The sequence below is a fragment of the Hyperolius riggenbachi genome, chromosome 5 (assembly GCF_040937935.1).
Source record: "Hyperolius riggenbachi isolate aHypRig1 chromosome 5, aHypRig1.pri, whole genome shotgun sequence".
NCBI classification, from domain to species: Eukaryota; Metazoa; Chordata; class Amphibia; order Anura; family Hyperoliidae; genus Hyperolius; species Hyperolius riggenbachi.
The window spans coordinates 334133199-334147365 of record NC_090650.1 but is presented as its reverse complement, the minus strand read 5'-3'; the positions used below and the strand labels follow the sequence as shown (position 1 = coordinate 334147365).

General features: G+C 38.6%; 1 protein-coding gene across 1 annotated transcript in view; it reads right to left on the bottom strand.

Moving 5' to 3' along the window:
• SPIDR (scaffold protein involved in DNA repair) overlaps positions 1-14167 on the bottom strand; it is a 651436-nt gene that overhangs the window by 549264 nt on the left and 88005 nt on the right. The window lies entirely within an intron of this gene.

Here is a 14167-nt window from a genome sequence, read left to right as displayed (position 1 = left end):
TCTTGACATCTTAGGCCTGAGCAAGGTGCTCTGGAAAAACCATGGAGACCTGGAGACACAAAGAAGTGCCAGCCTTTCTTTATGCTGGCAATGATGAAGGCAAAGACCATTTAGAAGGTGTTGGAATACTAAGCAAGAAAGCAAAAAGTAGCTTGATCTAATGGGAACCCATCTCAGGCAGAATCATAACAGCTCACTTCAAAACAAACATTAGAAATATAACAGTAGTCCAATGTTATGCTAGAACAGAAACTTTAACTACTGAAGAGAAAGACTAGTTCAATAACAAACTGCAAGAAACCTTTGACAAACAAAAGAAGAAAGGCCTAGTTATTCTGATGGGCGACCTAAACACAAAAATAGGTCCCCGAAAATGAAGGAATGGAACATATTGGATCTCATGGGGCAGGTCACGCTGCTATGAACCTATTCATAGACATTTATTGTCCGCATGGTCGGGGGGCATTCTTAAAAACCGCATGCAGGCAAAAAAAAAAAAAGCCGAAAACGCCTGCAGTGTGAACAAGCCCTTACTGCCACTGTTTGAAAAAAAATCAGGGAGGAAAATCAAATTCCCGCTATCTGAAAAAAGGGTGTCCTTGTGAAGCGGCCAAAAAAGGGTAATACAACAGTGTGTGATAAGATAGCACATTGCTATCTATTCCCAGTAAACTATTTACAAAAATTTTACTAGATCGAGTGAAAGGCTGTGAATCAAAAACTTAGGAGAGAACAGGCTGTCTTCCGCACAGACCAAATAAACCCACTGTGCATTATAATAGAACAATGTCTGGAACTAGGAGTCCCATTGTATTTGGTCTTCATAAATTTTCTCATGGCATTTGAGTCCTTGGAAAGAGTCTCTATGTAGATATCTGTAGAGAAATATGTAATACCAAAAACGCATAATCCTTAGAAAGCAATTCTACTAGAATTATACATGCCAGGTTGTTCACAATGGCATGCCAAGTGATCCAATAGAAGTCAACTCAGGAGTCAAACAGGGGTGCACACTCTCCCCCACTATCTTCCTGATAGTAATGGAACTGGTCATGAGGAAGACACGCCTTGGAAACAGAACTGGACTACAATGGGGGCAGACACAACATATAGAGAATTTCCGACTTTGCAGATGATGTTTGCTTACTTTCCCAAAATTTCCAACATATGGAAATAAAGTTATCACATCTGCTAGAGGAGAGCAGGAAGGTGGGTCTGAAAATAAAATGCAAGCTAGGCAACTAGTTTTGTTTAAAATTAAGTCAGCCTCCATATCCCGCTCAGCTCAGGTTACCTTTAACCAAATTTTATAATCATTACTTTACACAGGAGAGAAGTAAACTCAAAGGTGAATCTAAAGCAGTTTCCTCTTACTTTTTCAATATCAATACATCAGGGCGACCGTGCAGGTCAAATTATACGTATATTTTTACTGAATAACTGCAGGCTAATATGACAGCTATGCCATTACATTTCTGTGACTGGAGTTACTTTGAAGCCCAAGTTCACCTCCCCAGATTTTTGATGATCATGTTTAGAACTCATGAAGAAGCATGTGATTTGTTTGATCAGCTTATAGATTTGCAAAATTCTTATTTGCTGTGATCACATCCTGCTTTAGCATATGATCATGAGTCAAATCGATAATTTCTGACAGGTCGGATCTGATTTCCAATCTTTTTTTCCAATCACTTTTGTACAAAATCCATTGGATGTGTGAGCTGCAGATATTACATGAAGGATGAAATAAGTGTAGTTATGCAAGGTGGAGGCAGAATGTGAAGGGCTTTGTAAGAGTGTTATCTGCATATAGGTGATGATGGAAGCCCAACCAGTTTATAAGCTGACCTAGACCAAAACTATAGACCTTAAGGAGAAGGGGTTTAAGGACTGAGCCTTGTGGTTCCCTATAAAATACACCTTTATGTAAATCAATTACACCATCACCAGAAATCAGTTCTGCACAGAATCAGCAAGTATGCACAGTTTAGACTGAGCACTAAGATTTATTACATCCTGGCAAGTGGCAAATAGTAGCTATAAAGATAATGGGGCTCATGTATCATGTATAAAAATATCTGGGAAAACTTCCTGATACTGACCAAAGGGCAAATGGTATACTACTAAGCTTTTTTTTTTTTCCACTCCAATTAAAATGCATAACAATACCTTCAGAACATTGCAAAGAACACACATCTAAAAATACTAATGGGTCATCTGTAGTAATAATAAACTAGACCAATATAAAGTATTCCTCTGACATTTTCATGTTATATTGTCATAGAACAGGGATTTTCAGTAATTTTTCTTTCACTCAGTTTTATTGTCATAGAAAAAGTAATAATAAAACTTATAACAATAGACTCACCAATCAAGGCCAAAGTCTACAACACAGTACAGATTAAAGGTACAAGTTATCCATGAAATTCATAAACTGAATACTAAAGAACAAAGTAACTCAGAATATAAAAGAACATAAATCACTAATGAACAAGATACCACTCCTGTAGGTTTTCTAATATGAAAGAGTATAGAACCTTTCCTTTTAACCTCTTGAGGACTGCAGGGCTAAACCCCCCTAGTGACCAGGCCATTTTTAGTGAAATTGGCCACTGCAGCTTGGCCAAGCTGCAGCACAACACAGCACACAAGTGATCCCCCCCCCCCCCCCTTTCTCCCCACCAACAGAGCTCTCTGTTGGTGGGGTCTGATGGCTCCCGCCATGTTTGTTTATTTTTTTAATAAATATTATTGTTTGTTTGTTTGTTTTTTTAACATTTTTTCTTTAAATCCCTTCCCTCCATCCCCACAGCCAGCCAATTACTGCGATCGGCTGTCATAGGCTTCTGCCTATGAGAGCTGATCGCTCTCTTGTCCCCCAGGGGGACAGCCGTGTCACGCGCGATCTCCTGCAAAATAGAGCCCCAGGACTTTACGCCAATCGGCGTTAGGCGGTCCTGGGGTTGCTGCCGCGGCCACGCCCATTGGTGTGACGCGGGCGGCAACTGGTTAAAATAAGTCATTTTTAAGTTTAAGTCTAAAATAAATATTTTTTTAAATATCAAACTGAAAACAGGTCTCTGCAACCGGATTTAAAACAATAAGAATGAACATAAGATAACTGTACAAGTGTTAACTACTTCAAGTCAATATGAAGTAGACGCACTTTTGCATGAAGCTAATCTTGTCATTTCTGACAATGTCAGAAACACCTGATCTGCTGCATACTTGTTCAGGGCCTATGGCTAAAATTATTAGAGGTAGAGGATCAACAGGGCAGCCAGGCAACTGGTATTGCTTAAAAGGAAATAAACATGGCAGCCTCCATATCCCTTTGGCTTACGTGGTCTGTCAAACATTCTGGAAAATTCTCAGACCAATAGCCACATAGGAATAAAGACTCCTAGTAACACTGTACAGTTTATTACTTGACCACTGAGGTGTTTTTACCCCTTTAGGACCAGTGCCATTTTCACCTGTCAGAGCTCCTCCTATTCTTTCGCCAATAACTTAATCACTACTAATCACAACAAAATGATCTATATCTTGTTTTTTTTTTCACCACCAATTAGGCTTTCTTTGGAAGGTACATTATGCTAAGAATTATTTAATTCTAAATGCATTTTAATTGGAATAAGAAAAAAAATGGAAACAAAATTCATTTCTCCGTTTTCAGCCATTACAGTGTTAAAATAAAACTTTCTCCTGTGGATAAAAACACACATTTTATTTACCCAGGTTATTGTAATGTTTTACGGTGCCAATATTTTATTTGGAAACAAATGTGCATTTTTTCAGTTTTGCTGCCATCACTAATTACAAGCCCATACATTAAAAAAAATAACAGTAATATACCCTCTTGACATACCTATGGAAAAAGTTCAGCCCCTGAGGTAACCATTTATGTATTTTTTTTTTAATGTGTGGGTACTATGGGAGAGTATGGGAGGGAATTAGTTAATTTTACATGTAACTGTTGGTATTTTTATTTAATAAAATGAATTTTGATGTAGTTTTACCATTTGGCCACGAGATGTCCTCGCATATTACTTCCAATTTGCATACGTAAGTACGTGAATCAGAAGAAATGCGTGGCACTGTAACTCCAGGAAGATACAATGATGCTGGCATGTAATAGATGCCGGCGTTCGTGGACACGGGGACTTAGATTAGTGAATGCGAACTGTATTTGATTTGAATGGGCACACCATCCAATCTTAAAGGACATCCGAGGCAAAAATAAATGATTGCATCTATCTTCCTACTCCTAAAAATGACTTAAGATATTCCACAGTTTTATTTTATGTTAAAATATACTTTTTAAGTTTTAACTGTTTTATTGTTTGTGCTCAATGACACCTTCATTGAAGTATGCCAGAGCTAAAATCCAAGAACTATTGACCCTTTTTATCTCTTTCCGGCTCTCAGAAGCCATTTTCTGCTAGGAAATTATTTTATAGTTGGAATGTCTTATCAGTGGGGATGACACTGTAGTCACTTCCTGTCTGAGTCGGGACTGAGTCAGACACTTACATACCTCATATTTAACTCTTTCAGGCAGAGAAAAAGAATGGAACACAGCATGTCACCTCGGGTATCCTTTAAACGTTTTCTTTTCTCACAATGTATTCACCTTCAGAAGCCTCTAGGGGATGAGCCCTGAATGGCAACTGTGGCATAATAAGACGGGATTGGGGTATGTTTGTCACAGCCAGTCTGCAAAACTAAAAGGGCGCTACACATACTTTCCTGCCTGCAATTATTTAAACAACCACTGTGAAAGTATGAACACCATCAACACTTTAACAAAAAAATTACTACAAGAGATAGAAGAATGAAGACACTTCGGGAACATTTACAAGGAATTTAATGAAATATAATCGTTAAAGTCCAAATCATATTTGGAGATACTGATAGCAATGTTAGACACAATTCATATTTTAAGGAAAAATAGTCGGTTTACTTTAATTGGATTTCCTATTTTTTTCCGACCCTAAAAAATATTTGGACCAGAGGAAGGTATATATATATATAAAAAAAACAAAAACAAGTCAGCTTTGTCAAGTTAGCTTTAATAGGGAGTGTTAAAGTCATCCTTCCCGACTAGAGATGGTCAATGATCTGAAAATAATTCTGGCTTGCATACAAACGTAATGCACAGTATATGCAGCTTGGAACCGGACCAATCCAGTTAACTTCCTATTGTGTTCCGCTCAAATGCAAGTTGCGTGCAATTTGCAAGAAATGTGCATGCTAGCCAGAATCATTGACCACATCTATCACGGAACGGTTTATGGTAATCAATTATATTTCCCGGCTCCATTGACTTATAAACCATGAACTAAACACAAAACAACAAAATAGATCTTCTAGGGATAATATGGGCGTTACAGCTACCACCTGCAATACAACAAAGTATGTGACGATTAGGTCAAATTAATAGGTTAATAAATAATTATACCTAAAGTTTCTTTTTACAAGGTTTACAGTTAAGTTTTTTGATTGATGTTTTTTTTAATCAGCCAAAGGAAAAATAGAGACAGCTAGTGCTTACCTATTTATCCAAATGCTTATTTCTTGGCAGTTACACTGATCATTTGGCCAACCATTTTCAACAATTGTGTACGTAATAAAATCAGCAGATAAAAAGTTTAAATTATAGCCAGGCCAAGCTGAGTATACATTATTTTTAGTGGTTGTTTTTTTGTGTGTTTTTTTACAAATTAGCACAGCTGTCAAGTCCTCAAAATATTGGTCTAAAGAATAATATGAAAACTACAAATCAGCTACAGAACAAAAAAATAAGGATTAGCAACCAAAATACACAATGCTAATGCATGACCAGGGAGTCTAACTTTCTGTGCAGCCATATATTTATTGGGTTCCTCCCTGGAATGGTTTTCTCTCTTGAAACCCAAGAAGCTTCCAAATGACCCTCAACTATGTGAATGAATGCACTAATCACTGAATAGGAGTGGATGATATTAGCTCATACATTTCTCAATCTTTCGCACTATTTTCTTTGACTATACGGAAAACCTAATTACACATGGTGCCTTGATGTCCAGAACCTTGCCTGTGGAAACACCTGGGCTTCCTGCATTTTGGATTGTGGGACTCCACTGAATCCAGACTGTAATGGATCCTCCACTGGTGGCATTTTAACTATGAACAATTCTGATATTCCTGTCTAACACTATAGTGTCAGATGAGAGATATCCTTGTCCATATATGGATAGGGAATCTTTGAATTTAGGAAGGTTTCTGCTTAGCCACTTCATAATGCTACCCTTAAAGGACAACCGAGGTGACATAAGATAGACCTGTATATACACAGTGCCTAGCACACAAATTACTAAGCTGTGTTCCTTATTTTCTTTCTCTGCCTGAAAAAGTTAAATATCAGGTATGCAAGTGACAGTTTCTGCCTCGGTTGGGACCAGGTCAGACTATAGCATAACCTTTACTGATAAGTAATTACAACCATAAAACACTTTCCTGACAGTAAATGGCTTGTGAGAGCAGGGAAGAGATAAAAAGGGTTAATAATTCATAGATTTGAGCTCTGACATACTACAATGAAGGTGTCATTGAGCAGAGACTACGAAACAGTAAAAACTTAAAAACTAAATTTAAATATAAAATAAAACTGTGGGATATCTAAAAAAAAGTCATTTTAGGAGCCAGAGAATAGATTGTTTTTCTCATCAGTTTATTTTCACCTTGGATGTCCTTTAATGTTGTCTCTCTCCATCCTTCCACTGATTTACTACATGATGTAACACAAATCATAGTTTTGCTCTGAATACAACCCTGGAAGGCTCAGCTGGTCCAGTAAAAGTAGTTAACTATGATATCTAACCAGGGTGGTAAAACCATTTGGTTCAGGCCCTGTCAAAAACTTTATGATGGCATAAATTATACTAATGGGGGAATTTTTTTAATATGTGATAGACATCAGTTCCCAGATTCTGATAAGTCTTACTGTACATACCACTTACACCTCAAAATCCTTCCATCATGTATGATGCTGAAGCCCTCTTTCTCCATGAATACAGACAAGGTTGCCTGTGAAACTTGCCCACTCATAAAACCAAGAAAAAAAAAACTTGGAAACAACATTAAAATGTCCTATGGGAGAAAAGCGCTATAGAAATGTTATTGTAGAACTTAGTTGCAGAAAAGCAATGGTCAATCATTACAGAGATACAGAAGCTTAATTGACAAGGGCATTTTGTGGTTGTGTATGCATTCTCGAATGGCAAATACTGTATAATCAATGACCCAATCTCAAGTTCCTGTAGTAAAGGTTCTGTTCTGTTGGTGAGCATGAAATCTGCAGCTTCTGTCTGGATGTTGATGAATGTGAGATGTTTGCACTGGTTACCTCCCGGTGACAAGCAAAAAAACAACATTTACAAATTGCATCACAGCCCAACTTCTCCACCGGCGTTTGGTATAGCCAATGAGCCAGTTTTCACCCTTTTCGCAATCCTTCAAGTACAAGCTTCATCCTCCTTGTCCAGAATTCTCTGTAGGTCATCGTAGATGGTGGAAACGGAATCCTTTTCAACATCAGTTTTGATCATATAAAAAAGGGTGGCGGTCACAAAATAAATAAGAACACAGATGATGCTTGTGTTTGTTTTGAAAAAGTTGCTTGCTGATGATCTAGATGTGATTCTGTTCCATGCCTACTTTCTACTGCAACAAAAGTCTTTCAGGACAACAGTTGTATGAGTACTAGTAGGCAAAACACTGCAGCAGGTCTGTAAAATAAAATAAAAAAATAGATTGATAATGCTCAGAAATCAGTAAAACCATTACTACCTTCAACTTACAAGTGATGCCTTAAATAAACCCCCCTTCCCCATGTTATAACAAATGTCATCACTTCCAACAAGCCCTTATAATAAGAGCCGACATCACTGTCACACTGACCTATAATTTGCATCTTTCTTGGCTTCCCCTCTACCACACGTCCACTAACAAGTACAGCAATTTATAAACAACACCCCACACACCATTATAACAAAATCAATACCACTACCCTATTAATATTAATAAACACACATACAAGGGCCACAGCAGAAGGGGTTGACACACCCTTGTCGCCACCTCTAGCTGCTGCGCTGCACATAGTATTCCAGTTCTCGGATGCTTCCTACCTATCATATAGTATCAGGGAGCTGAAACGAGACATGGAGCACAGCGGTCAGAGGCAGCGAGAGTAGTTAAACACCCACCAAGTTCTGCATACGTAAAGATTCAGGTTCTAATGCAAAGCATTCGGAACACTGTTCAGAATTAGAACATTCATTCGTAATCACAATCACTCACACAGTGGTGCAATCATTACTCAGTCCCACCCTCAGTTAAAGAACCACTCCAGCAAAGAAAGTGAGCCATCAAAATCTGACAGAACCGACAGGTTTTGGACTAGTCCATCTCCTCATGGGGGACTATGGGTTTTCCTTGTTTTCAAAAGCATTTCCTTGACGGCAGTTTAACTGGCAAAATAGTAAGATAACAGCCAGCCTCCCTACTTCCTTGGACACCATTTTGTCAGTTAGACTTGGCAACTGCCATTCAGGAAATGCTTTTGACAGCAAAGAAGGAATTTTTTCACCAGAGTGGTCTTTTAACAACAGTTAGTGTTGCCATCATTACCTACTCCCACCCTTAAACTGCTGAATGCTACAGTTACCAATCTCTCCTCAACCCCCCCCCCCCCCCACACACACACACACACACACACACACACACACACACACACACACACACAACCAACAAGTGATGCAATAATTACACTCGCCTCACATTACTTACACAATTTCCAAGTGCTGTCATGATTACGATTTATGTTATAACAAAATTCTCAGGTGTGCCATTATTAAAAATGTCCAATCTTTCAAGGAACGATAATAAAAAACATTTACCTTACAATAATAAAGAATCTTGCATAGTTTCCAATGCTTATTGGGTGTTGATCTCTCATCTGTAATCACAAGGTCTGAGCAAAATGACTCTTCCTCCACCTAGGTTATCAGAGTTGTGACCATGAGGTTATCCTTTTGCATAGTAGCGTTCTGGAACCCGAATCAACACCTCTTCATCCAATCGCATCTGGGAATAAAATGCTTGCCATTATTGATGACGCCGAGATCACGAGATGCAGCAAGAAGCAAAAATCCCCAGGTGCATCATTAAGAGTGACTTGTTGGACAAGTCTACTCACAAAGTTTAGGTTCAATTAACCTCTCCATTAGTGGTGGTATTCTTCCCAGATTTTGTTTGGAAAAAGGGGTAAAATTCTTTCTTTGGAAAGAATCATACAGATAAGTATAGGCAGCCAGATAGTAACCCCCGACTTTAGGTAGCCAGAATGTACCAACCTAGTTTAAGTAGCCAGAGAGTGACCACCGTATGGGTAGCCAATAGGATCCTGAGGCATTCCTCTCAAGGTAAGAATCGAATTTTGATCACAAGCTGCGGCCTGGGATCACTTTAAAAGGACATACCGTACGAAGAAAATAAATAAATCTAGCTTTACTTACCTGGGGCTTTTTCCAGCCTCTTGAAGTCATGTTGCCCCTTGTCACACCTCTGGTCTTCTCTGGGTCCCGCTCTCAGTCTCTGCAGCATTGCTGACCCCCGATGGGTCAGCATCTTTTGTGCATGCTTATGAACACATTCACCTCCTGCACCCGCGCAAGCACAGAACACGCAGACCCATCGAGGGTCAACGATACTGCAGTGGCTGCCAGTGGGCCCCAGAGAAGACTGGAGTTGCGGCGAGGGGCACACATGACTTCTAGTGGCCGGAAGAAGCCCCAGGTAAGATGAATTTATTTGCCTCACGTGTCCTTTAAAGAGGGTAGATACTCGAACAGTCACCGTTATTTTGTGTTTTTCTCTTGAGATTAAATCACTTTCCCAAGATCTGTTTTTGTGTTGGCAAGAAAGCATTTCTTTTCATCAGTGTAAAACGGGAAAAAACAAAACAAAAAAAAACTGCATTGGGATTGACTATTCTATGGCAATAAAAAATGTCTTTATATAGTACATGATTAGTAAAGGTCAACATATACAGTGGCTTGCAAAAATATCCGGCCCCCTTGAAGTTTTCCACATTTTGTCACATTACTGCCACAAACATGAATCAATTTTATTGGTATTCCACGTGAAAGACCAACACAAAGTGAGAAGTGGAACGAAATCATACATGATTTCAAACATTTTTTACAAATCAATAACTGCGAAGTGGTGTGTGCATAATTATTTGGCCCCCTTTGATCTGAGTGCAGTCAGTTGCCTATAGACATTGCCTGAGGAGTGCTAATGACTAAATAGAGTGCACCTGTGTGTAATCTAATGTCAGTACAAATACAGCTGCTCTGGGACGGCCTCAGGAGGTTGTCTAAGAGAATCTTGGGAGCAACAACACCATGAAGTCCAAAGGACACACCAGGACAGGTCAGGGATAAAGTTATTGAGAAATTTAAAGCAGGCTTAGGCTACAAAAAGATTTCCAAAGCCTTGAACATCCCACGGAGCACTGTTCAAGTGATCATTCAGAAATGGAAGGAGTATGGCACAACTGTAAACCTACCAAGACAAGGCCATCCACCTAAACTCACAGGCCGAACAAGGAGAGCGCTGATCAGAAATGCAGTCAAGAGGCCCATGGTGACTCTGGATGAGCTTCAGAGATCTACAGCTCAGGTGGGGGAATCTGTCCATGGGACAACTATTAGTCGTGCACTGCACAAAGTTGGCCTTTATGGAAGAGTGGCAAGAAGAAAGGCATTGTTAACAGAAAAGCATAAGAAGTCCTGTTTGCAGTTTGCCACAAGCCATGTGGGGGACACAGCAAACATGAGGAAGAAGGTGCTCTGGTCAGATGAGACCAAAATGGAACTTTTTGGCCAAAATGCAAAATGCTATGTGTGGCAGAAAACGAACACTGCACATCACTCCGAACACACCATCCCCACTGTTAAATATGGTGGTGGCAGCATCATGCTCTGGGGGTGCTTCTCTTCAGCAAGGACAAGGAAGCTGGTCAGAGTTGATGGGAAGATGGATGGAGCCAAATACAGGGCAATCTTGAGTCTGCAAAAGACTTCAGACTGGGACGGAGGTTCACCTTCCAGCAGGACAACGACCCTAAACATAAAGCCAGGGCAACAATGGAATGGTTTAAAACAAAATATATCCATGTGTTAGAATGGCCCAGTCAAAGTCCAGATCTAAATCCAATCGAGAATCTGTGGCAAGATCTAAAAACTGCTGTTCACAAACGCTGTCCATCTAATCTGACTGAGTTGGAGCTGTTTTCCAAAGAAGAATGGGAAAGGATTTCAGTCTCTAGATGTGCAAAGCTGGTAGAGACATACCCTAAAAGACTGGCAGCTGTAATTGCAGCAAATGGTAGTTCTACAAAGTATTGACTCAGGGGGCTGAATACTTATGCACACCCCAATTTGCAGTTATTGATTTGTAAAAAATGTTTGGAATCGTGTATGATTTTTGTTCCACTTCTCACGTGTACACCACTTTGTATTGGTCTTTCACGTGGAATTCCAATAAAATTGATTCAGGTTTGTGGCAGTAATGTGACAAAATGTGGAAAACTTCAAGAGGCCGAATACTTTTGAAAGTCACTGTAATAGATCCTCTCTTCTTTTGAAGTTTATCTCTTTCTTTTTATCAGTTGCTATCAAATCAGAAATGTGCAAACCGCACATTTTACAATGATAAAAAAGGAGGGGAAAAAAGAAAAAAGGAAAAAAAAAACAACAACATTATATAATGATAATTGCTCTAAATGCAATTGATCAAAAAAAAAAAAAAAACACACACACACACACACACACGTCCTTTCTAGTGGAATGTTACAGTTTTGGAGAGTATTACTGTTTTTTTCAAAATTTCAAAAGAGTTAGTTACTAAATACCTATCAGTAAGCAAATTATAATAAATATTTATAAGTTAAGAGCTATTTATAAGTTAAGAGCACTTGTTATTCCACGAAGAGGTATTTATGTACAACACACTCCGACACACTTCAGACATTTTTAATAGTTTGAATATTAACCTGTTTTAGTTCCTGGACGTAGAAACTACATCCAGGAAGCATGCGCGCTCCGGCGGCCGATCGCGCGCGTGCACACGTGCTCCCGGCCCGCGGTTCGTTAGCCAGGTAATCAGTGAATCGGGCTATGGTGCCTGATCACTGATTCCTCTCCCCCGCTGAAAAAGCGGCAGCTTCTCTCGGAAACTTCGCTTTTTCTGGCTGTAGCGTCCCCCATGCGTCTCTCTAAGCGTATGTCACGCTTAGAGTGACGTCATGTAAACAAACTCATCTTGTGGCCAAAAAGTAATACTACAACTAAAAGTAAAAAAAATAAAAATCAACACACATTTACATTATAAACCTATTGTTAAATCCCACCCTCCCAAAACTACCCAAAATAAATTGTTTAATATAAAAAAAAAAAAAAAATTACAATTAAAAAAAAAAATGTAAATATTTACCTAAGGGTCTAAACTTTTTAAATGTCAATGTAAAGATGAAATATTTCTATTTTTTTTTTATTTTAAACTTGTAAACAGTGATAGATGCAAAACGGAAAAAATGCACCTTTATTTCCAAATAAAATATTGTCGCCATACATTATGATAGGGACATAATTTTAACTGTGTAATAACCGGGACATATGGGCAAATACAATACGTGAGTTTTAATTATGGAGGCATGTATTTTAAAACTATAATGGCTGAAAACTGAGAACATGAATTTTTTCAGTTTTTTTCTTATTCTTCCTGTTAAAATGTATTTGCAGTAAAGTGGCTCTTAGCAAAATGTACCCCCCCCCCCCACACCCACCCAAAGAAAGCCTATTTGGTGGCGGAAAAAACAAGATATAGATCAGTTCATTGTGATAAGTAGTGATAAAGTTATAGGCTAATGAATGGGAGGTGAACATTGCTCAAGTGAAAACGACGGAACGAGAATGGGTTAAAAAGTTAGCTTTTCATCACATTTTTTATGAAAAACAAAATTTGACATATCAGTAAGAGTAGGTACACAAAAATGGAAGCCTTAAAGTGGACCCAAATTAAAAATACAAGATTTCAGAAATAAAATCTATTTTCTAAATTATAATAAATAGCAGCCTTTTTTCAGCAGCATGATGACAAATATAACATATTTTACATTTATTGGAGGAACCCCTCCCTTCCTTTCAAATTGCCGGGACAAAATCCGGCAAACTGGTGGAGTAGATGGTGTCCGGCAATGGAGGAATTGCTAATGGCTGCCACCTGTATAACCCTAGTTATGAAAAGAGAAGGGTGAAAAGTATGCACTAAAATGATCATAGGTTTGAAGGAGTGTTTATTTATCTTTGAATGTGTCAGAGTGGTGCAACTAAATATCTTTAATTAAAAAAAATGTTTGGTTTGGGTCCGCTTTAAGGTGGCCACACACACACCATACAATTGTATAAATATCTGTTCAATTCAAGAATAGCAATCATTTTTTCTGACTGATTGCAACAATTCAAAAATCTGCCACATACCTATGTTCAAGTTTTCCCCAATCATTAATAAAATAATTGAAAGTTTATAAAAAAAATTGATTGGAACTGTACATAAAGTAACTGACAATCCATCATACACCATACAATTCTTGATAAAGTTGGTCTGAAACTTTCAACATGTCAATCTCCAAAAATCGGGGGGAAAAAAATGATCGGATTCATCGATTGAAAAAGAAAAACCTTCGAACTTTCGGGAAAAATCTAAATGATTGAATTGGTGAAAAACTGGATCTTTTAATTGTATGGTGTATGGCCACCTTTAGGAGTGCAAACGGTTTTCTGCCCTCCACAATGTATGAGGAAGCATGAATGCACTGCAATAGTAGCTCATAAAACTAAGCTACAAGATGAGTAGAGCTTCGTATGTAGAGACAACTAAAGCATGGGTCACCACAAATTAAATATTGCAAAAGTATCTTAACAGAATACACAATGAACACAGCAAACCACAACTATAAAAAGGAGTGCACTTAGTAAAAACCCGGAGGGGCATTTTAACGGAGGGGCCGCACATGCACAGAAGAGCCGACTGGGGCGACTGAGCCAGATTACCAGGACTG